Source organism: Aethina tumida, chromosome 7 (genome assembly GCF_024364675.1).
Source record: "Aethina tumida isolate Nest 87 chromosome 7, icAetTumi1.1, whole genome shotgun sequence".
NCBI lineage: Eukaryota > Metazoa > Arthropoda > Insecta > Coleoptera > Nitidulidae > Aethina > Aethina tumida.
In genome coordinates, this window is record NC_065441.1 from 11,898,336 (window position 1) to 11,922,555 (window position 24,220).

At 26.3% G+C, this 24,220-nt stretch overlaps 1 protein-coding gene across 1 annotated transcript in view; it reads right to left on the minus strand.

Annotated features, from left to right (window-relative positions):
* The window catches only part of LOC109605824 (LIM domain only protein 3), a 130,859-nt gene extending 129,665 nt beyond the window's left edge, over positions 1–1,194 (minus strand). Inside the window, exon 1 of the mRNA XM_049970109.1 lies at positions 1,025–1,194. The gene's annotated coding sequence lies outside the window, so the exon portion shown is untranslated. The remainder of the gene's footprint in view (positions 1–1,024) is intronic.
* Positions 1,195–24,220: the final 23,026 nt, after the last annotated feature.

Below are 24,220 nucleotides of genomic sequence, written 5' to 3' on the forward strand. Positions count from 1 at the left end.
TTGGAAAATACAATTCGAACGAAATAGTAAATTTATTTAAACAATGTGTAAAATTCTTGAAAAACTGTATTTTAGTCCATTAGTTTGTAACTTTGGTCATCACCTAAAGTGCTTATCAAGGATAAAACAGTCTCATAATATGTGTTTAAGTTAGTTTAAAATTAAGACATTAAAATTTAAAATCAGGTTTTTATAACTGTGAATATCCTAAGCAAATTAATTTTACTCAAAAATTTTTTAATAATATTCGATAGAAATATTTACATAAAACCGTTATTTAAAAATTATTTTTATTTTTTATAAGTCACATTCATTAAATATGAATGCATAAAAATCTAATAAAATATAGTTTTTTTTATTTAATTGTCTAATTCATAAAAATTATCGTAATTGAAATCATATGTAAGTTTTATTCTAAATTTGTCGTCTAATGGCATTTACGTTAAATTATAAACTGATAAAAATACTTTAATATTTTAAAACATTATAATTATTGTCTTCCCTTTATTAGATGAATTTAATCTTATCTATACAGCTTAAACTTAAATATACATAATCTTGTCCATCAAAAAAATCCCATGTACTTACGTTACATTTATAAAATAATTTCATTTAATCAGATTAAAAAATATATTATTATACATTTTATAATAAATCAACAATAATAATTCAACTTTTAATTTAATTTTACTGTAAGATTTTCACATTTATACCAACTAAATTTACCTTCACGATCTTTCAAACGTGTGTCTTAATCAAATTAGAAAAAGATTGTGTGCACTTAGCAAGGATTTTGCGTGGCAAGAATGAAACATCAATTTAACATTTTGAAATTTTAAACGATTGTTGTCTTTAAAATATCATGGGAATGTAACTCTTAAACACATGTTAAAGTATTTATACTTTTTTGAATAGGACTGAATAATTACGATGAGTAATTTAGTTAAAAATAAAGGTAAACGAATTAAGGCAAACAATTAAAACACAGGTAGCTCAATGGTTATACGATAAAATCAAACCTTACCTTCGAAGGGACACCATCTGTCAGATTAGTTTCGAGTACAGTCGATTTATCACTGATCCTTTGCTAAAAGCAACTTGTATGTTGGAAAGATTTACGAAAAAAAAAAACATTATTATAAAATTACACAGCTTAAAATAAACTAATTCGCAACAACGACATAAATAAATTAATAAAACCTGTTTGAAATACACAAATTAATTGTTGATTCCATAGTTTGACATGACACATTAACAAGTTTTTATGGTGGTAAAAAAATATAATAATACGAATAATACAAAAAAGAAATTATCATTACATTTTCTAATAAAACAAATGGATGTAAATTATATTTTTCAAGGCATCTTTCTAGCATTTCAAATTATGATGTGTCCGATCAAGAAAAAAAACATTGATTGAAGCGAACACCGATATATCTTAGATGGAAAAGTTGGTGCACAATCTCGAAGAAAGAAATAGGACGCTGTTAGGGCCCATCAAAACTCACCCTCTCGTATCAGCAAAAGATATAAGTTATGGTACGAGATGGTAGACCGGTGTCGTGAATACCAGACGCTGAAATCTTATTTTGAGGCCTTGAGAGGCACCCCCAACACACCTGCAAGGGTCAGAAATAATATATTGAAAAGGGTCTACCAGTTGTCTAGTTTACGACCTGCTAAGGACCGGACTGGCAATTTTTGAGCTTATGGAATATTCCTCTTGGAACAAAAGACATTTAAGAACAGAAGAAATTGGCATAACTTTTTTTAACATTGTAGATGTACTAGTTGCTTATTTCTCCTTTAATTTTCTGAGATAGATAAAATAATATAAAATGTGTTACCTTCTACAATAATTTCCATAGTCATCACAGCACCCTTTGTTATTTCGATTTCAATTTAAATGAGTATTGGTCCAAAAATAACAACAAATAACATTGCCGTTTGTGAGTTATTGGTATGGCATACATTTTAGGGGTAAACATTGTTCACTGTTAACAAGTTCAACGAACTGCTTATGTGTAATATGTTTACCTTTGTGAGACAACACTGACTTATAACACCTTTACGGTCCTCACAAGATATCTTTTAACGCTTTTCCAAACAATATGTATACAAGTAATAAGCATATTGTATATAAAATGTAGTTTTGGCTTCAAAATGTACTTTTTATATCCAGATTAAATACTATCAATGTTTAGAGATAATAACAGAACTTAACAACACAGTTTAGTTTCAAAAAAACAATTTGATTAAGTTTAATCGCTTTTAATCCGGGCCTGACTTAAGCCATTGAATTAATTTAAAACGCAATAACGCAGAAGAAAGCGCTTTATCTGCTGCCACAAAGCTTTATATTTTTAAAACCCCGTGATTGCCGTATTTTGAAATGTATTTCGCTATAAAAAATTTATCTGAAACTTAACACTGGCATAAACTTAACCCATATATAAATGTAACCCAAACGCGATTACCTGTTTCAAAGCAAGGAGGGAGAGACAAACCGGTAGGAACAAATCCACACACAACATTCAACAGGTGAGTTGTGAGTGAGGTTCAAGCACCCTCTCTTGCAAATTTCTTATTTCTCAACAAATTCAATTCGATTCTCGGAACCAGTTAATTGCTACCAATAACGAGACGCTTTTAATGAGTGATCTTTCTTCAATATTGTTTACTTGCTTTTTATTTATTTTAATTGTTGAATAAATTAATACAATCGTATTCCAGTTTTTCATTGTGAACGAAATGGTTTGCTTGTTATCTGGTTTAGAAACACATTAAAAGCCATCAATAACGTTGGGGGACAGTAAAGGTCCACACATGCATCGATAAAATGTCAAAAAAAAACCCAAAGGCACAAGTGTTTCTTGGGGTTGCCTTCTTACCACCCTCTTTCAAGTCGAACCTAACCTAATCTGGTACATATGGCCGAGTGGGAGCAACCGTGGGAAATTGAACATGTGCAAGTTACTAAATATAAATTCAGCGTGTTTTTGTAATGTTTCAATGTGGTAGATTATGTTGATTTAGTACACAACTATACTGTACAAATTACTACGTAATTAATATTTAGGATACGGGCTTCTAGTTAAACTGTTTCAGTCTGGCGTAGTATCATCGGTTGACGCTTGTTATTATTATTAATCAAAATATACATTCATTGTCTTTGGCACAACATCTTTCTTGACGTCTTCATGGATTTTTTAAAACCCGGAAATTTCGTACCGTCAAAAACAACCATAAAACTACAAAACAAAATAAAAACATGGATCTTGCTTCAGCAACAAAAATAAGCAGCAATTAAAAGCCTTTATCGAGTTGATTTAAATATTTTTTAATTTAATTCTTAAACTCAGTCGTTCAAACGGTTTAAGCCAGTCGTTCAAAATTTACCTGGTAGAAAGTTTTACTTATCTTTGGTATCAAGAAAACCCCAAAACTCGGGTTGTCATAAAGATGTGCAAAGACCTAAATTAAGCTAAGGAGCGTCTAGATGTCTGTGTTCCATAAGGATACATAACCTACTTGTATGTGCTAAGTAACTACCATCAGTTGTTCAGTTGTAAGTGGAACAAATACGTTTGAAAATGCATAATTAATTTTATTGAGAATTATATTTCCATTTTTCCCCTTAATTGTGAATATTTTATTGTACATTTCTAATCATTTTTCAGAATCTCATATGGATTAAATTATTATTATTATTTGGATTACTCATTTCTTTAATTCTATTTTTCATTTTTTTCCATAATTATGAATTTGTTGTTTTTTCTAGTAGAAGTAACAATTTGAATTCTTGCCTACAATAAATTAATTTTTAGCATATATAAGGACAGATTAACTCAAGTCTTATCATAGCTTGTTCAATTATATGTGAAAGAAATACATTTGTTAAGTTTTATTTCTCAGTTTTTTCTTTAATTATAAATAAGTTGTTATTTCTTTTCCAGTGGGAATAACAATTTACATACCTGGTTCAGGATAATTTAATTTTCTAGTATAAGTCCGAATTTCACCATAAAAGACTTCCATTTTCTAAAATTACTTCTAAATTTTATTCTTAGTTTTTTAATAGTTGCTCTGCTCTGCTTTCCCAGAGTCTGATTTGTATTAAAATAAATTAGACGGACCATCCCAAGAATATTTTTGAGATCCGTTACCACTCCCTTGTTTTGAATTGTCTTTTTTCTGTTGGTTTATTGATAAAATATTGCTCTTATTAACTTAATTAATAGTTCAAGGAAATTTGAATTTCAACAAATTCTTTAAAGAATTTTTGAGGTATGTGCAGTCCTAAAATAAATATGTTTTAAATGAGATAAAAGCTTTAGACATAAATATTTGCTTTAATAATTATTCAATAATAATAATTCTTTCGTAAATTGTTCAAGGCTTAGTTAAATAGTTATTACAACAATCTTCCCATATTTTCTTGTTCAAACGAATTATTTATTACTTGAATATTTTCATTTAATTAACAAATGTTTTCATGTAAATATGGGATAATGTGTAATTTAACCTTTCAATAACATAATAAATAAATATTTTTATTAATTATAAGTATATTCAGAATCTGTACATTACATCAAATAATATCTTTAAATCTTAATTAGAAGATGTGATGAGAATAATTAACTTGCTCGTGTAAATTAAAATAGAATTTTATATTAATTTGTTTGTTTATTTGTTTGTCACTGATCTTCCATCTTCTTTTTGCATTTTGTTGAAAAATTTAATACAACTAAATTTATTATCACCCTAGAAGGACATCAAGAAGTTGAAAAGAAGGCTAGCGATAAATCGTGTAAGCTGTATAAGTTAGTTCGTAATTAGTTTCTTAAATTAACAAATTATCTCTGTTTAAGCTTTATTATTTTTATTACTTTACAAATTAACTAAGTATACAATTACAATTCTATTAAAATATCCATTCTGGTTGTTCGCAGAGATTAATTTTCAAATAAATTAAAATTTAAAAGTAAAATATTTTTCATGCTAATCATCTCAGTTCTAAAGTAATACGGACCTGAAACGATATGATACGCAATTATTTACATATTTTGACTTATTTTTGTGTCGCGTATTTTATTTTGCCATTTATACTTTTTTAAGGCACCACACAAAGAGACATTTTGTCACTTAGCAGTCGCTGGCATGAAGTCGGTTTAAGTGATGTTTACTTTTGAGCATGTGTTATTTTAAGATTTTCGTCTACCAGAACTTAACGTTCGGCATTTAAATAAAGAGACGTATTGACCAACCATTGAATTTTTAATATGTTTAATCAGTTTTTTATGCGATTCTAGATTTACTTTCAAAGATTCAAGTCGTATTTATGGGATCTTGCAAAACGAACGTAGAAAATTCGTGAATAGAAAATTTGTGGCCAATTAAATTTTTGTAATTTGAATACGAGATTTGCATATGCAAATGTGTTCTGAGAATCGATGATTTTTCGGCGGATTGGAGATCCAATAAGTAAGTGCTGAACGATTCCTAACCAATATCCGTTGTTTAGTTTAAAATTCTGATGTATTTTCGAAAATGTGTATTACGAGAAGATACTTGATAGTAGTAAACACTTGATATGGTTTAATATGAGTTATGTTACTGAGGTAAATGTACTCAGATAAGACAAATAATTTATGTAAATACAAGGTTAAATGTTACACGAAAATCATGAAAATTTTATTTATTATTTATTTATCTTTTATTTTATGTTTATTAGGTTTTTGTCGGTTAGGTTATTATATTGTTTTAAAGTATTTAACACCCTGTATAATGTAAATTCAAATTGAAATTACTCCATAATCACACGTAATTTTAAACAGTGATAGGATTGTTTTAACTATTCTAGACCTGTATAGATAATATAACTTAAAAGTACTTACTTATTTTAAATACTAAAACATTAATTTGAGGTGTTTTTAATATATTTGGAATTGATTTAAGATTATTTATAATTTAATAAACATTATCTTCAAGAGGCAATATCAAAATTTCAGTTATAATTCAAATTAAACGTTTTTTCAATATGAAGAAAGAAGAAAACTGAAGATCCTTTATAAAAATTAAAAAAATAATATGTTTACTTACTAATTTAATTATATAAATATTAATTTAACGAGTTAATAATCATATACACATTTTTTCCATAAAAAATAAACTTTTAACCATAATTAAATTTAATTTAAATACTTGAATTGAAACTATTTGGACTTGATTTAATATTATTTATAATTTGATTAAACATTGCCTCTTCCTGTTAAATTACATTTTTAAACTAACAATAGTTCATTTAATAATTATTTTTAAGAGTCGATATCAAAATTTTAGTTATAATTCAAATTAAACGTTTTTTCAACATGAAGAAAGAAGAAAACTGGAGATTCTTTATAAAAATTAAAAAAAGTATGTTTACTTACTAATTTAATAATATAAATATACACATTTTTTCCACGAAAAATAAACTTTTAATCATAATTAAATTTAATATAAATACTTGAATTGAAACTGTTTTAGACCTGTATAGATAATATAACTTAAAAGTACTTACTTATTTTAAATACTCGAACATTAATTTGAGGTGTTTTTAATATATTTGGATTAAGATTATTTATAATTTGATACTAACAATAGTTCATTTAATAATTATTTTTTAAGAGGCAATATCAAAATTTCAGTTATAATTCAAATTAAACGTTTTTTCAACTTGAAGAAAAAAGAAAACTGGAGGTCCTTTATAAAAATTAAAAAAATATATTTACTTACTAATTTAATAACATAAATATTAATTTAACGAGTTCATAATCATATACATACATATTATTACACATTTTTTTCCATGAAAAATAATCTTTTAATCATAATTAAATTTAATATTATTTAAATAAAAGATTTTATTATTGACTTATTGCAATTCTTTATTAATGAAATAAATAAAAATCTACAATTTCAAAAATTATAATGATGAATAAATTTTGTATGAATTAAATATTTAATAATATTTAAAGTTACTTAAGTTAGGCATAATTATATATAGCAATAGCTATCAATAATCAAGATTTTATGTATGATATAGTGAGTGATTTTAATCAACTAATAAATATTTTTTGTTTATTAGAATTTAAATCAAAATATCATATATATATCAAAATCAAAATATTTATATATTTTTATTTAGTGTATCAAATGTAATTGTAAAATTTTATTGTTTAAAATTTTAATTAAATTTAATGACACTAAAATTACAAAAGCTTATATCACAGAAGCTGTCATAAACTCCTCGTTGTAAAATAAAATTAAACTCAAATAACATATAAATAAAACGTTAAGGTGTACACATTAATATACTATTATATCACGACCATATAGTTTAGCAAAGATTGCACCCCTAATTAAACTGTTTGAGTTAGACCGAGTGTAAATGCACTGGACCATTTTAAAAAGTCATCTTTATTATTAAACGCCATATGAGGCTGCTTTGTTGCGTGCAACGCAGCGGGAGAGCGCACCAAACAACTTACACTGTTTATTTTAGTTAAGCCAGTAAGACTTTGGGGGAATACAGTTAACGCAGAGAGTGGTTTTTTTATCTCGCGTTGTACAATATCAGTCGCACATGGTAATTATGAACTTGTACATATCTATTGGATCAGAGGCTGTTAATTTTTTGTTGTGCAGACATAATAATTGCTTTCCTTGCAGATGTTCACTTGCATTAATTGAACATGTCCATACTCGCTGGCAAGTGCAAAAATCCGTACCAATATGGGGTTTGTTAGAACTGCAATATTTTTGGAAATATTTAAAATTGTTTCATAGACAAATAGACTTAGAAGCATTGAAAAATATTCAGAATTCTCCACAATATACACAATTTCAGCAAGTAATTTCCTTGTCAGCCCTTCAACAACAATCATAACAAGGGATGTTTTATAAGGGAAACGAGATAATATTATGAAGAAATTTTACTACAATATTAAAGCTCATTTTTAAAAAGTCACTTTCTGATATTACATAAAGACTCCTTTTAACCCAATTAAAAATATTTTGTGATAACATGGACATTAATTAATGCAAATTGTATTATTATTTGAACTTTATGTTGTTTACAATAAATTATTCATACACATTATACTTGTAATGTGATAATTATCTGTGATAACGAAATTGTGAGTGATCAGATAATATACACAAATTGTTACGCACTTTTTTCAATCAAAAGTTTAAGTTTAAACAATTAATAAGTAAATAAAAATTGCAAGTAAAATTAATTTTATTTGAACTAGCTCTCGATTATACTCATAGTTTTTATTAGTGCAGAAATATAAGTAGTGTTAACACATTTCCTAATCCAATTGGCCACATGGCACGAGTTCTGAATAAACTATAATTAACACAATTAAAATTATTGCAATACTAATAATATGAATTACATAGTTCATGACTTTTTAAATAGATTAACAACTATCTATTAATTTTGTGTATTTAAAAATACCTAATTAAATAAATGACGTGTTTTATAAATTTATATTAAGACAAGCACACCACAAATATTGAAAAACAGGATACACATATTAATATCTGACCACCGCTAAATTTAGTCGCATTTCCTAACAAAGAAAATTGTGATTGTTGTACGACACGGATGCGGAACTAAATATCAGAAAGCGTCGACAATTTAATTGGTCAGATTCACGTTGTATTGTGAGACTGTTTCCCGATAAACGATATTTACTCCCAAGACGATATTGAGTTATCGCGTCTTTGATAAATGTAAAAGTAACTGCGGTTTATCGCAGTTCAAGTGTTTACAATGTTCGTATTAAACAAGTGGAAAGTTTATGTTCGGTATTTAATTAGGATAAGGGGGTTAAAAAATTATTCAAATTTATCATTTTGTGTAGGTGCTATTTTATGAGCCTTTACAGGTCTATTAGGAATTTCGATTACCCTTTATCAGAATAATTTTATGTTATAAAAATTTGAAGTTAAGTTAACGTAACCTGTTATTAGCAGCATGTGTAAAAAAAGGACAAAAATATTAATTAATGTAATCGAAAATTATCTACCTACTTATACAATTTTTATCTAAATTAATCTATTTTTATTTTCTTATCATGTGTACATAGTTATTATTTGGCATTAACGTAATTTATTACTTATTTTTGAAGCTTCACATTTAAAAGTAACACACTTTTTCCATACGTGCTGAAAACAACAAATAAATTTTCTTCTAAAAATTAATAGAATAAACTTGCCAACGTTTAAAATGATTTTCAGCCCAGCTCCATCTGACCAATTTCATGTTTCAGTTTTTGCAATGGCGTCTGAAATCAAGAGGCTGGTGACGTCACGCACAAACACATGTTTGAATGTTGCGTTAACACACAACTAATTCATTCGAAGGGATTAAACGAAATTGCCTCAGTGAAGTAAAATTAATTGACGGGTATAATTAACATAACACACCATAGTACAAAGCGTACAGATTTTTTAATGTCTTCAGTCTAGTAGTCTAACTAATTTAAGTTCTATTTCATTTTTGCTAATTTAAGTGGTGTCATTTGTTAAAAAGTAACAAAATGAAGTGTAAAATATAACAACCATCATCTGTGTGTGATTTAAAATAATTATTTTCATGTTATTAAAAAGGAATTTGGTGAAATCTAATTAGTCATAATTAATTATCATTAGAAATATATTTATAAATGGACAAACATCTGGCACATTATTTGAAATACGAGAAGCTCTGTCTACTTTTTCCACGACTGTGGAGGTTAAATGCGGCATAACAATGTCTACCAATAGAGACGCATTAGTATTATGTTCATAACCAATATGTTCATAAATTTGATATAAGTAAACAATGGCATCTGGCCTTGGAATATGGGATATAATATTTACCGATTTTACCTAATAAATTATCTATTAAAAAAGTTCAACAGATCGGGAACTAAAACTGTTTACTTATGTGCTTGAACAGATTCCTTCCTCTGATAAGATTATATTGTTGCGTCTGTAAATTGGCTTTATAAGATGATATATAAAATTATTTTTGACCACCGTCCTTGATTTAATGTTATGAATGATTGCTAAACTTCGAACAATTTAGTTTGATAATGTAGTACGTCAGGAAAATATATTATTATATCTATAGTTACTATTTTAATTCATGCCTTCTCCGAACTATTTTAACTGTTAATTTATTTTGGTACAAAAAATTCAGTTTTTTATATGTTTTCAATGATGTTTAATTAAAATTAATTATTTTCATCTACAATCAAATATAAATTAAATCAATATAAACTGAAATGTCATTAAACTTAATGTGAAAAATATCTAAGTATATCAGATCTTAAAATAAAATGCACCTTAATTTTTTTTCAATGTATTACATTTTAAATTTCTCCGAAAATGCATATTAATGGTACTAATTATCTCTATGTTCTAGAATGTGCTAATGAATCAATTTGAGTCTCTTTCTTATTTAAAATGTTTAATTTAATCTGATTTTATAAGACTGTTTAATTCTGGCTCATTTATTTAATTTTTTTAATTAATATATAATTTATTATGCAATACACTATTTATTTAAAATATTTATCCTTAATCAATTTAATTTCACATTTTTAAGTTATAGCTATTATTGTTTACAACTTTTGACTTTTGTAAACTTGATTACGCACTTATACTTACATACATTTACAAATTATTTCCTGACCATTACCAACAATTATTGATTTAATCATTAAACACAATTTTTGGTTCGGTTATAATTTCCAGATAATTATATTAAGTTTTGTGAAACCTAGGTCAAGAATTAATAATGTGTGAATAAAACCAATTAATGTTCTGTGGTTACAATCTTCACCAGGAACATATTCATTTAGTTTATTTATAAAATATAATCATTAAATCATCAATCTCCAACTTGAAAATCACAAAACAAAAATATTGTTCATTTCTTCAACTTTTATCAATATTACTGATGAATTTTACGTGTTATGTGGCGAAGTTGCTCTGTGGTCTGTGTATACGAGACACTTTCTGTTAATAATTAAAATATTTTTATAATAATATAATATTCCAATGGCGTTCGAAATTTTAAATAGGCTCTAAAAACAATAAAATTTGCCAGACAACCTTGTAATTAATTTGATCTATTGACTTAGAATAATTCATTAAAACAATATTCTCGTTTCCTTTGTACACATTCCAAACGCTTTTAAATTATGAATAACAATATGATGACACATTACAAATAACCTGTAAAAAATAAAGAATTTATTTATTCTACAGTATTTATTGCGATGATATAACAAATTATGTTATTGCACTGCAACAAAGTTAAGAAGAAGTTTACAACCTGTAACTGTCAGCTGCGTTAATGTAGAAACAAAACAATATAATTATATACAAATACTTATTAATTGACAGATTTAGTACCAAAACACGTAAAACCAATCCCACGTATTTATAATTTCGGTGCGGGGATTTGAATCAATCATAATTCGCCACAGTTTAAGAACTGAACTTACGATCAACAATGGCATATTGTTGTGTCTCTTATATTCCATTGTTCTATATAAAATTGGTCCAGATTTTATCGCCAAGAAGCCTTAAAGAGTCTTAGTTGGTATTATGTGCAGCAGTATAATTTTGTAATCTTCCTGTCACAATTGTAATACAAAAAAATCTCGTCAGTTTTAAAACTGATAGTAATATAGTAAATGCGGTTTTCTCTTATGAGATAAATTTAACTCTCGGTATCAGGAATTAAAAATTAATCCGTGAATAATAATAAATAATAAAATAATGCCTATGTATGTTACAAGTAATAACATATTATCGGTTCAAAACAAGTTTATCAAAAGTTTAAAATAACCATGGATTTATATCAAAACAATAACATTATATAATTATTTATAAATGCTCTATATATTTATACAATTATTTCATTCGTTTTTTAATAAAAATGACGAATGATTGGCAAAAACCTCTGACATCGTCGAAATGCGTGATCAAAAATAATTACACTACTAATTGTAAATTTAAATTTTATGAGCACCATAAAAGTGGATTTTATGATGAGTAAATACAAATCAAAATCTTTGATAAAATGACAGAATTATTATGTTCCTATTTTATTTGTAAACACAATTTCTTTTGAAAAAAATAAGGGATTTTTTACTAAATTTTAGAAAACAATACAATTAAAAATATAAGGGGAGATTCACCCAACTAATTCTTTAGAGGATTATAGACAACATAGGAAAGTCTGAAAATTGTCAACAAATATCTCATGAATAAGTTCATCTATTTACTATATAATCATATGTAATAACCTATATCTACAATAATTTAGCTTATTAATTAATAATTATACTTATAGAAATAACAATTAATAAAAAATTACTTAAACAAACAAAAATCTCAATAACGTTAGATTACACAAAAAGTACATATTGCATTCAGTAATGAGTAATCTTTAAATTACAACAAGACTTGTACAAATATTTAATAATATAACAAGTAAAATATTTAATTAAATTTGTATACATATGTATGTTGACATTTTCCCAGAAGTAATTTTTTTATATTATTAGTAACAAAATAAATTACTAATTTTACTAAATATAAATGAGATTAACTATTTCTTAATAAATATATACATTTACGTATTTAATATTAAGTTGCAGAGAAAATAGATAAATTTGTTAATAGATATATTTGCGCAATAAAATAATAAAATTTATATAAATATTTTTGAGAAGATATAATAAATTCGTCTAAAAATAGGTTATCTTAATATTTTATTTACCATTATTAAATGTAAAGATATGCACGTTCCTGCTTACAAAATATGATAAATTGTTCAACACATTTCAACAGCATTTTCCACAAAATTTTATTGTTAATGTTGTGGTTGTACAGCTGCACAGTTTATTGGACATGTTAATCATCCACACCTTTGATAACATTTGAACCCTTGGCTAGATAAGCAGATCAAACATAAAATAGATCGAGTAGTATTGAACGAAAAAATTACACATAAATTTCTCCTATTGACGACAATCGTCAGACGACATTAACAACAGTAATTAATTAATATTAAGTGCTTTGTTGCTTCTGTTATCTTAATGCAACAACATTATTTTTAATTTATTTTAATTAAATCTAGTTTTATTGCCAGTTTACATACCATTTGAAATTAATTTGTGGAAAAATAATAAAATATAGTGGGGAATAGACTAAAATATAAAATAGAGTTTTTTAAAACATATTCTCTGCCATTTATTAACATTATATGAAAAGAACAACTTTTAAAGGATACGTATAGAAAATCTTAGATAAATTATGTTTGCCTCAATATTCTCAACGTTTCCAAGTGAATACTAGTTCGTTTACATTAATTTACTTAATAGAATGGAGAAGTTAATTTACGGATATTTCAATGCAAACAAGTATAAAATGACAACTAATCTCTCTCTAGTGAAAGTTGAAAATAACTTTATTGTTTTTACTAATAATTTTCAGTTTGAAACGCACAATACCAAAACGCAACAATTTAAAGTGAAACAATTCAACGTTGTTCTTGTTTTCTACGATGATAATGATGATGATGATGATTATGTTGATGAACACGATATGTTTTATCAATTCAATTCAATGAACTCCGAGTTTTAAGTTTAATAACGTGTGACAACTGGCCAGAATCTGTGTTTTATAATATTGGTGGTTTGACTTGGTGCGATCTTAGTGCGTAAAGTGCTTCAATTAAGCCACACATGAGCAGTGTATCGCTTACATTAACCATATGTCCTATATGACACAATAAATACATATCGTACGCAAGCATAGCAATATAATATTTCAAGTCACTTCCACTGCGTGTGTAACAGACGCGTGTGGTACAGTTTTTTGACGAAAAACCCTGTGCAACAGCAGGAAGATCAGTTAAATTTAGGAGGAATCCCAAATGATTATCGCTAATGACTTAATAAACATTTCCATATACATGTGATAAAAAAATGACAATTATTAATTGCGGGAAGAAACTGTTTTATGTTTGACTTGTTGAGTCACGCGATTGTGGTCGAATCAACATATATGTGTTAATGGAGAAACCGTTTTTGAATTAAAATTATATACAACAAAAGAATATTAAATTGACGTTATTTGCTTAATCACGTTAGAGCAAACATTGATAACATTATTCATAATAATCCTAATATAATCCTTTTTTATTTAACATTTTTAAAAGTCAATGTCAAGTCATCTAAATATATATTAAAAAAATATATTTTCTAAAACAATTATTATAATATAACAATATTTTTAATAACCACAAAAATTTCACATAAACTCAATACACAATTAATTCAATACACAAAAGAGTCCAAATCGTATTTTTATATATAATTTTTTCAAATATTTTTTCCGATTTAACAAAAGAGCGTAGTAATTAACAAAAGGTATAATCAACAAATGCCGTGAAACAACAACATTTTATTTAAATTATTGTTTTAAATTAATCTCGAAGGTCAATACGAATTGGTGTTTCCCAGCAGTATCGATAATTAACCTTTTAGAAGTTTCAACTATTCGAATTATTTTATTTATAGTGTACCTCTGTGATTTAAATGTTTATAATCTATTTTTATATTTTGACAATTAATTATTAAATTTATCGTTGTTATTTATATTTTAAGTTAAATTGTGTGTCGACAATAATAAAAAATTAGTGCGCAATAAAATTATTGTAATTTAGTTGACAATTTTTTATTTTAATTACAGTTTTTGTCAGGGTTAATTAAATTTTCAGAGGCCATCTTAAGTTTCATAAATTTCTAGTAACTTACTTATTGTTGGTCGAAGGAGTTCCATCAATATATATTACATATTAGGTAAATTATAGTAATTTTATTATTTTCACATAATTTTCAAGTGATAGGGGGCTTTCAACCTTCTTGTTTTAGAATATCTTCAGTATTATTAAGCTTATGCGTTCGGTTGCTGCTACGGCTGTAGGAATTGCGATAAAATAAAATGACTATCAAACATTATCAACTCTATCGAGTGTACACTTAATTTGATAAGGTTTTGTGTGTTAGCCTCGACTTGGATTCGGTTTTTTCAACATTGCCCACATAGACCAGTAAACTAAAATATAATTATTAAATTAAGTAAATAGTATAAATATATAAATCACTAAATAAACATACAAAAATAGTTACTGATGATTACCACTAGAAATTTTTTAAATCCTAAATTTACGAATATTATAAACAGCGTTTTCTTTACTGGATTATTAATTACATAAAAATGGCACCTCCAACACCAAGAGATACAGGAAAATCCTTGATTAAGTGGGCGGAAACGAATTGTTCTTTTACTTTTACAACTTTGTAACTGCACCCAATATTGAACTGATTGTTAGAATAAAATTGATTGAAATATTGATTACAATTAAAGATTTAATTATGCTAATGTCTTAAAATTCACTAAATGGCTATAAATAGAAATTAGAAATATTTTAACCACATGATAATATATGTAAATTGTTTGGAGAAAAATCTACTACTTCCAAGAAAAGGAAGTGGAGAATTTTGTCTGATTTAATTCATTGGGAAGTCTAAAATTAAAACGTATTTGTTGTCCTTGAAAATTAACTTCCACCTGCTATTTTTATACGATTTTAATTGACTGAAATTTAATTTAATTTAATCTTTGCTGTTACATATCATTTTTGAAACGAAAAGCAAAAATCCGGAAATATTTTTTTAATTTTCTTAAGCACTAACTTCCACTTGTAAGTTTATTTAATTAAATATATCATTTTATTTACTAAAATAATAAATTTAATGTAATGTTTAATTTAATGATATTACAAAAAAAATTACTATTAATTTCTTTCAATGATATAGATAGTTTTAAATTTAGTCCTTTCATTGGAAGTTAATTCTTTAATATATCCAAAATTTAACTATAATAATAATTGTAATAATTGACTTACCTTATTAATAGATTAATTAATACAAATAATTAAACAATTCGTGAAAACTTTAATAAAGTATGTTTTGAATACGACGTATCCTTAAAACACATGATATTATTAATCAGTAAATATAATTTATATAATTAATGAACTTTAGATATTTTTTATTTTATTAAACTTATTATAAAATATTAAATTTATACTTATTTTTTCTTGTTAGTTCTAGAGGATATGATAAAAATATATTGGCACTTGCTATTTGCATCAAAAATAAACCAGTTTTTATTAAGTGGTTTGCCTTATAACCTGGAGCGATAAATATGGCTAATATTTTTTGCAAAACTTAAAGGACACCTTTGATAAATCTGCTGTGACAGTAATATTACTCGTATGGAAAAAAATAGTGCGTAATTATCGCATTATTAATAACAAAGAATGTCTTAGTTGACTTTGTATGAATAATAGACAATCATCATTTCACACTTATTAAATATTTGTAATAAATAATAGAACTCGGTATTTCCTGTAGTACTTTTTTTTTCGTTTTGGGTAATTAATTCAGGTACGATGTGCGTCTATTAATTTTCCCCACGTCGGTCAATAAATATTTAATGTGAAACACAGATATTTTCCGCGTTTCGCCGATTCCGGGTCCAGCCGACTAGTCTAACCTTCAGAACTAAAATAAAATATAATCACTTCCTATAATCACGTTGTTCGACGTTATGTTCATGTTAGCCTTGGAAAACGGACCATACACATATGACTATGCCACCGCTATGGTTATACGTACTATAGTATAACAACTATCTGTAGATTTTTATTCTATTGTCGCAGTCCATGTGATTTTCTAAATACCCGCATAACTGATCACCGTAGATAAGAGAGGAAATTAAAAACGATACGAGTAACTATGTACAATATTACGTATATACGACTACTGTTAATTACAGAATATACAAGCTAAAAAATCCACAAAACTTTTAATTATAATAAACTTTTTTTCTATTACTTGATTTTATTAATAATAGTTCAAAAGATGCAATAATAACAAACTTTCATTTGTCTATCTCTTGATCCTATATTTATTAAAATCATTACAAATTTAAAATTTTCTATCTTAAATGGAACACACTGTATTTATAATGACGAGCATTAAAGCCACCGATGATTTACAATTTAATTCTTTCAAGAAATTTCATTTTTTAATAAAAGGGTCACTCAGTAGAAAAAACAATTTAAAAGTGAATCTTTATATTAATTTTATTACTATAAATGTTATTAAAATTTAAGAATAATCTTCTTTTAAACATTATAGAATTGAAATCTGAAGAATTATTTATTTATTTCCACAACTTTGTAAGGACACCTGATATTGAACTATTAGAAATGTTTCAACCACATAAACCAAATAAATGCAGAAGTGAAGTGCAGATAAAAAAAATTAAATATGATATACAATACATATTATAACTAAAATATAAAAGTGATGTGAATTATACAATATATGACATGTCTAATATACAAATTCGAAATACTGAAGATCGAATTAATGAAGATATCGAAAGATGAAATGTCAAGATTATTATTGTCTATTTATCTATTATCTATTAAAATCAACTTAAAAACTTAAAAGCTAATCTTAAATGGACCACATTGTATTCATAAGGACAAATATTAAATTCGTTGAAGAGTACTAATTTAATTCTTCTGTAGAATTTAATTTTTCTGTGATATTTTGATCAAAATCAATTTAAAACTAAACTTTTAATAAGACATTTCAAACATATTGTTAATTTTGTTACTGTAAATGTTTTTAAAATGACTCATAAATTCTGTATAATTACTAATTCAAGAATAATCTTTTCAGATATTATAAAATTGAAATCTGAAGAACACGCAATCAATCACACATACGTGATGAAAGTAAAAGCGAAAGTAAGATGAAAAATCAACATAAGTAATTTGTTTTCTCCATACGAAGTGTTGAACGGTAAATTTAAATGGTTATTGTTACTGAACTTGATGTGTAATAAAACAAAGTCCTTAAAATTACCTACGACGTTCTATTGTTTCTTTTAAACGGTAGTAATTTAATGAACAATATTCCGTAATTAAATTACGACGACTACGGTTTTAAAAACTAAATTTATTTGATAAAACCCATCAACGTCACGACGATCAATCATTTTCGAGCAATAAACAAAACTTGTATTTTTATTTTCATTAGGAACGCATTATAAATACATTTTTGATAAAGTCTATGTATTTTTAGATACTGGATAAACTGGGTCAATTTTTTTTAATTACAAAAAACTCATCGACCTTTATAATTTTCTAATTTTCATATTAGAAATACATTGTTAAACGAAATTGTATAAATACTGGTTATTCCAGATTTTAAGATTATTTTATTTGATTAACATAAAACAAATTTAATTTTAATTTAAAGCAACTTTGAGTAATCAAACTATTTGGCGTACGAAATTTTACAACATATACACAATATTTTATTATTTTAATACATATTAAAACATGTATAATTAGTATCCTACAATATTTATAATATATTGTATTAATAAAAATAATAAGGACAACAACATACACTCACCAACTCTTATTTGCTTTGTTCTTTCTTTATAGAACTCTTTTATTTCGTGGAAGGCTTCAAAGTGGAGCAACTGCTTAATTAAGATTATTCAGAGCTTGTTATCTTTAAAAATAATATCCACATCGTTTATGAAATGTCAAAAAATATTACAATTTAAAGTAGATAAAAAGACACGATATAATTTTTATGAAAAAAACTACAATTGAAATTACTTGTTACTTTTAATTGAACTTTGAAACTACACTACATAATGCAAATTAAGTTTTGTGTTAGTTTCGTCAACTGAATTATAAACTAAATAAATAAATATGAAGTGGATTAAAAACTTCATTCCCCATGTGAAAAAATAAATGTGCAGCGTTAATTTTAATCTGAAATTCAGATAAACAAGGCGGACGGAACCTCTTATCAGTTGGGCCTAGCGAACCTCATTCGCTTTGTGCCCACGTACTACCAGATTATGTTTAACTTCTCCGCTTTGAGTTGTTTAACCTTAAAAATTTTAACCCCCAGTAATCGTAGTTAAAACCTATTTCATTAATCTGTATAAAATAGCACCAATAATATTTAATTGTTTTTTGAAGGTCCAATTAATCAAAGAAAATTATATTGGACTGTTCTAGACGTTGTGATAACTATGGAAAAATACGTCGATTGTTAATAGTGAGGCACTAAATGGAAAGTTAAGAAATAAGTGACCGGTTCTAAAATTGTTTAAATTTATTATCGAAATTATATTTTCAGTTTAAATAATCTTCGTAAAGAAGTGTTTAAATAATTTAAATTTTTTTTCTGTTTTAAGAAATGTTTGAAGCTTTTGACACCAGCATATGAAACTCTTTTAGATGTTTAAGAATGCCTAAATTATGTACTAAATATATTACAACAGTTTACACACAATTACAACAATATTTTTAAAATGGGTTAGTCTATAATTTATTGAAACAAAATTACAACTATTTAAACAACTCCCTTAATTATTTCCAAAACTATTAAGAGACTATAAACTATGACAAATTTATACAGAACTTCATTAGATATATCAAATTGTTTAATTTCAGCACAGAATTGTTTATAAAATTACAAATTGCATTAAAACTTACAACTTACATTACAACTCCCTAACTAGTACTTCAAATATTGAGAATTTTTGAAAATCTTTGGGTTATTTATATTCTACCTAAAACCATTTAGAAAGTTTTCTAACACCTAAGTAATTGTAACTTTTTAAAAAGTATTAAATAATCTAGATTTAAATTAAAATTATCTAGACCATTATTTGAGAATCGTTGAAGTGTTTAAATTCCACACAAAATTATTCACAGCTCTCTTAATTCCTTGCTGAAAATTGGACAAGAATTGGACTTTTTTAAAATCTATACTGAAAGCTTTTAATTTTAAACTCTCTAAATTTTACGCAATATGCTCAAAATTATTCTTAACTATGTAAATTATATACTGAACACTTCAAGAAACTTTTGAATATTCAAATTATACTCAAAATTATAGGCAAATATAACTTATTGTTAGTATAATATCTCAACTATTTTAACCAATCTAACAAATTTTGAATCATCAACTCAACATTAAGAATAAAGACAGATTAACACTACCACCCCATATAATGAATCCCTCTCATATATTTTTATTATGAACTGTTGTGTATAAAATTACAAACACACCAACCTGGTGTGTTTAGTAAGCTGGCTAATGTGGCATGTGAAAAAATACAGTGATGTACATTTAATACAGTGTTTTATTTTTTCACATGAGTGTGCCTTTTCGTCGCCACCTTATCTCATGACGTGACATCCGATATGGTTAAGAGTTTTGCTGATTTCACTTTTCAATTTTATTAAAATAAACAACTTTAATGCTTATGAATCGTGTGTAAAATATCTTGGTCATTTGATTAATCCTCGAGTTTCACAACACAAGGCAATATTTTTATGGCTTAAACTTCAGTAACTGGTCTGCACAGTCATCGTATCATATTTATTACTTATTCGAATTCTACCAGTGTAGATGTCACTGACAAATGCGGCTTTACAAGGCATCCTTATTTTTTTCCTGGTCAAATTACTTTATTCAATTTATAGTAAATGTTGGAGAAGTGAATAGGAACACCTCAAAATTATCCATAAAAACGGTACAAACGATGAATAATGAAGAAAAATAATTGGATATTTTAAAGATAATTGAAGAAGTTTTGATGAAGGTCTAATAAATAACCATCGCCAACAGGGAAATGTGTATATAATTAACCCAACTGCCAAACATACCACATGGAATAAATTTATGAGTCATATATTAACCGGCCACAATTTGAATTTAACCGTTTATTAATATTTAGGTGACGTTATCAATATTATTTTGCGAAACCACTTTTACACTCTGAACAAAGTATAAAACTGAAGAACATGCTGTCGACTTAAATCAACACAGGGTTGTGAAATTGATATTAATATTTGTTTAAGAAATGGTGACGGTTGATTCGTTGCCTTTATGATGTTATCTCTGAATTGTTGTTTGCACGGTATCAACCGTGCCACCTAAAACAACAACCGTCAAGGGAGTTTACCTCTTCTTGAATAATATTTCAACGTTGCTCTCCATTAGCATATTTATATAAAATTACCATTTCAGGTTTTTTAATATTACTGTCTCGGCGACTACCAAGGAGAATTAATGATTGGAACTATGTGTTGTTTTATTCATAATGAGTGGAATACAAAGAAAAAATCAATTCGTTTATACCAACTAGACAGTAAACTTGATTTTTATAATCGATTTTTCACTTAACGGTACAATTTAAAGAGTTTTTATTAATAATAACGCAAGTAACATTTTTATGTTTATAAATATTTAATTTTGTGTTAATAAACAAGTATGTTGTTTGTAACATCGGACATGACATTTAAGCATACGAAACCTTCACACGTTTTTAGATAAAAAAAGAAATTTCTCTGGTTCCATCAAATGTTCAAAACAAAGTACGTCCGTTATCAGTTGATCAGAACCAACAAGAAATGGATCCAGTTGTCCAAACCTAAAATTCAACAACACTCTAGGATACTAAAATGTTGACTTTATATTTCTTTTGATCTATGCCGATGTCTTAACCAGCATCCAAACCTTTTTTTTACTTTAAACATGAGTAATAAAGTTTTTAACTAATGATTAAAAGTAGTTTCAATTTGCCATTTTATTATTTACTTCAATAAACTCACAATCAAATAAGTACCTAGAAAATTTTAACTATTGATCATACAAATAATGTTTATTATTGTGTGTATTTAATTTTTGTTTAAATTTGCAAATTGCAAAATTGATCATAATGCGTGTTGAAGACCGTGAATCATCTTGAATAAAGAGTTGCTTGATGGGGTTTATTATATCACGTTTAAGTACAATTTCGTACTCAATTATTCACTCAAACTAAATCTGCTTGGGGTATTTCCACGGGTAACAACAATTACAATATGATATTATCATTCAAATTGTACCATAAGCATTAAAAATATTTAAAGGTACTTTTATTAGTTATAATCTAATCTCTTCAATTTTCTCCTTCTCAGGCATCGCCTTTTTATATTGAATTTGCTCCAATATTATCTTTGTTGGAGTTCCCTTTCTCTATTCTAGAAATATGAGGTGATCGACATGATAAGTGATAATGTTTATCAGTTTTATGACTAATTATGGAATAAAAAATTGTGTCCTAATTTGATAAAAAATGCTTAACTTTAGGTGTAAACACACCTCACTTACGTGCACCTTCCGTACAAAACTGACTTTGCATGAGCCATGTTGTTTTTCTCATACAGCAATTTTCACAATTCTAGAATGGAGTAACTAAGCAATATTTTTTTAATGGTGTCCCTGAATATTTCCTGCAAAATATATTTAACGTACTTGTCAAATAACAATTTTTTATTTGGTTAAACTTTGAAGTTAAAGATTAAAAAAGTCATGTAGAACAGATTTTTAATTGGTCAATTACATTACTCATTAAAGGTGGTTTAATACACTAATTATGTATATATATAACTGTGCTTTACTTTTGGCAACAAATTAATGTATTTTAACAATAATTATCGAAAAAACCATATTCAAATTTACGTCAACATTAGCATATCAGTTGGTTGTTTTCAATTTTACACTTTTTAATGAGTATAGAGTATTGTTATTGACTGTGCAAAAATAGCATAAGTGAGTCATTAATATTTACGTGTATGTCACACAGAGTACCTGATATGTTAACAATTAAAGCAAATATATAATTGTAATTAGTAATTTAATTCCATGTGGAAAACATTTTTTTATTTATATTTAGTATATACAGGGTATTAAAAAAACTTTAAGGGGATCTAGTATGCCCTAAAATAAGACTAAAAGTTTTAATGTACACAGTTCCAAAGTACTTTCTGCCTTTACTAATAATTATTATTAACACAACAACGAATCAGTTATCTTTAGCATTTACACAATTTTCAACCGAGTACTTGCCCTTTACTGGCTTTAATAATATAAATGCTTAATTATAACCAATAGACTTATGCCACCACAGATATTCACAAAAAAGTTGTAACAAAAAATTTTAAAATATTCTTAAACCTTCCTTTGTATATTGTGTATAGTTAGGTTTATTGGTTTAACAGTTATTTATTTAGGCGATAAGTATATCAATACATCCCTTTACTGCGACCCGAGATAAAGTGTTGCCTTTTTACATAAGATAAGACTCAAAGTCACACAACAACGACATTTCTTTAGGTAAGAATCATTGTGAAACTGTCATGGTTCCCAATCTTGTATGTTCCATCTACTTTACGGTATAACACATTTAAATAACCATAGAAAATCATGCATTTTATTGTTTTGAATTATTTTGAACTTCAGTAAATATTTACATTGATCAAAAACAGACATATTCAATGATGTGATCTGGGGGGAGTAGAATGTAAATAATATAGATTTTTATTTAATACGGATATGGTGCAGCGAAACGCAATAAAAACCACATTATCAATTGTTGTTTACGTTTGCAAACGACTTGACTTAAATTTATTAGGCATAATTAAAAGCGCGTTATGTGTTTATGTTTTAAAACAATGGTTCTTACTGTTGCCCTCTGCCAGGAGTTAAAAATAATATAATCACGAGTAAAAAATTGTGATATGATAACAATAACAATTAATTAAGTGTTTTTACATTATTGTAAATGATAACGATGATAAAGTCTGGTAAAATATGGATTAATCTTAAAACACTTTTTGGAAAGATTAGAAAAATTGGCACACAACAATAGAAACAAGAAAAAACTTAGATGAAAATAATTTTATTAACATATTAAAAAACACATTTTTTATGTTTTTATTCTGTAAAATATAATATATTAATATTTAAACTGAGATAGGAGGGTAATATGTTGTACAACGGACAGTTAAATAAGCAAGAATATGTAACTTGTGTAATAAATGTACATGATAAAGGAGATCATTGAATGTTGTTAATTATGCGTAAATAAAAATAAAATATTGTTAATTTTTAATTTTAATTTTTACCCCCTCTTCAACAAGCACATGGATTAGTATCTG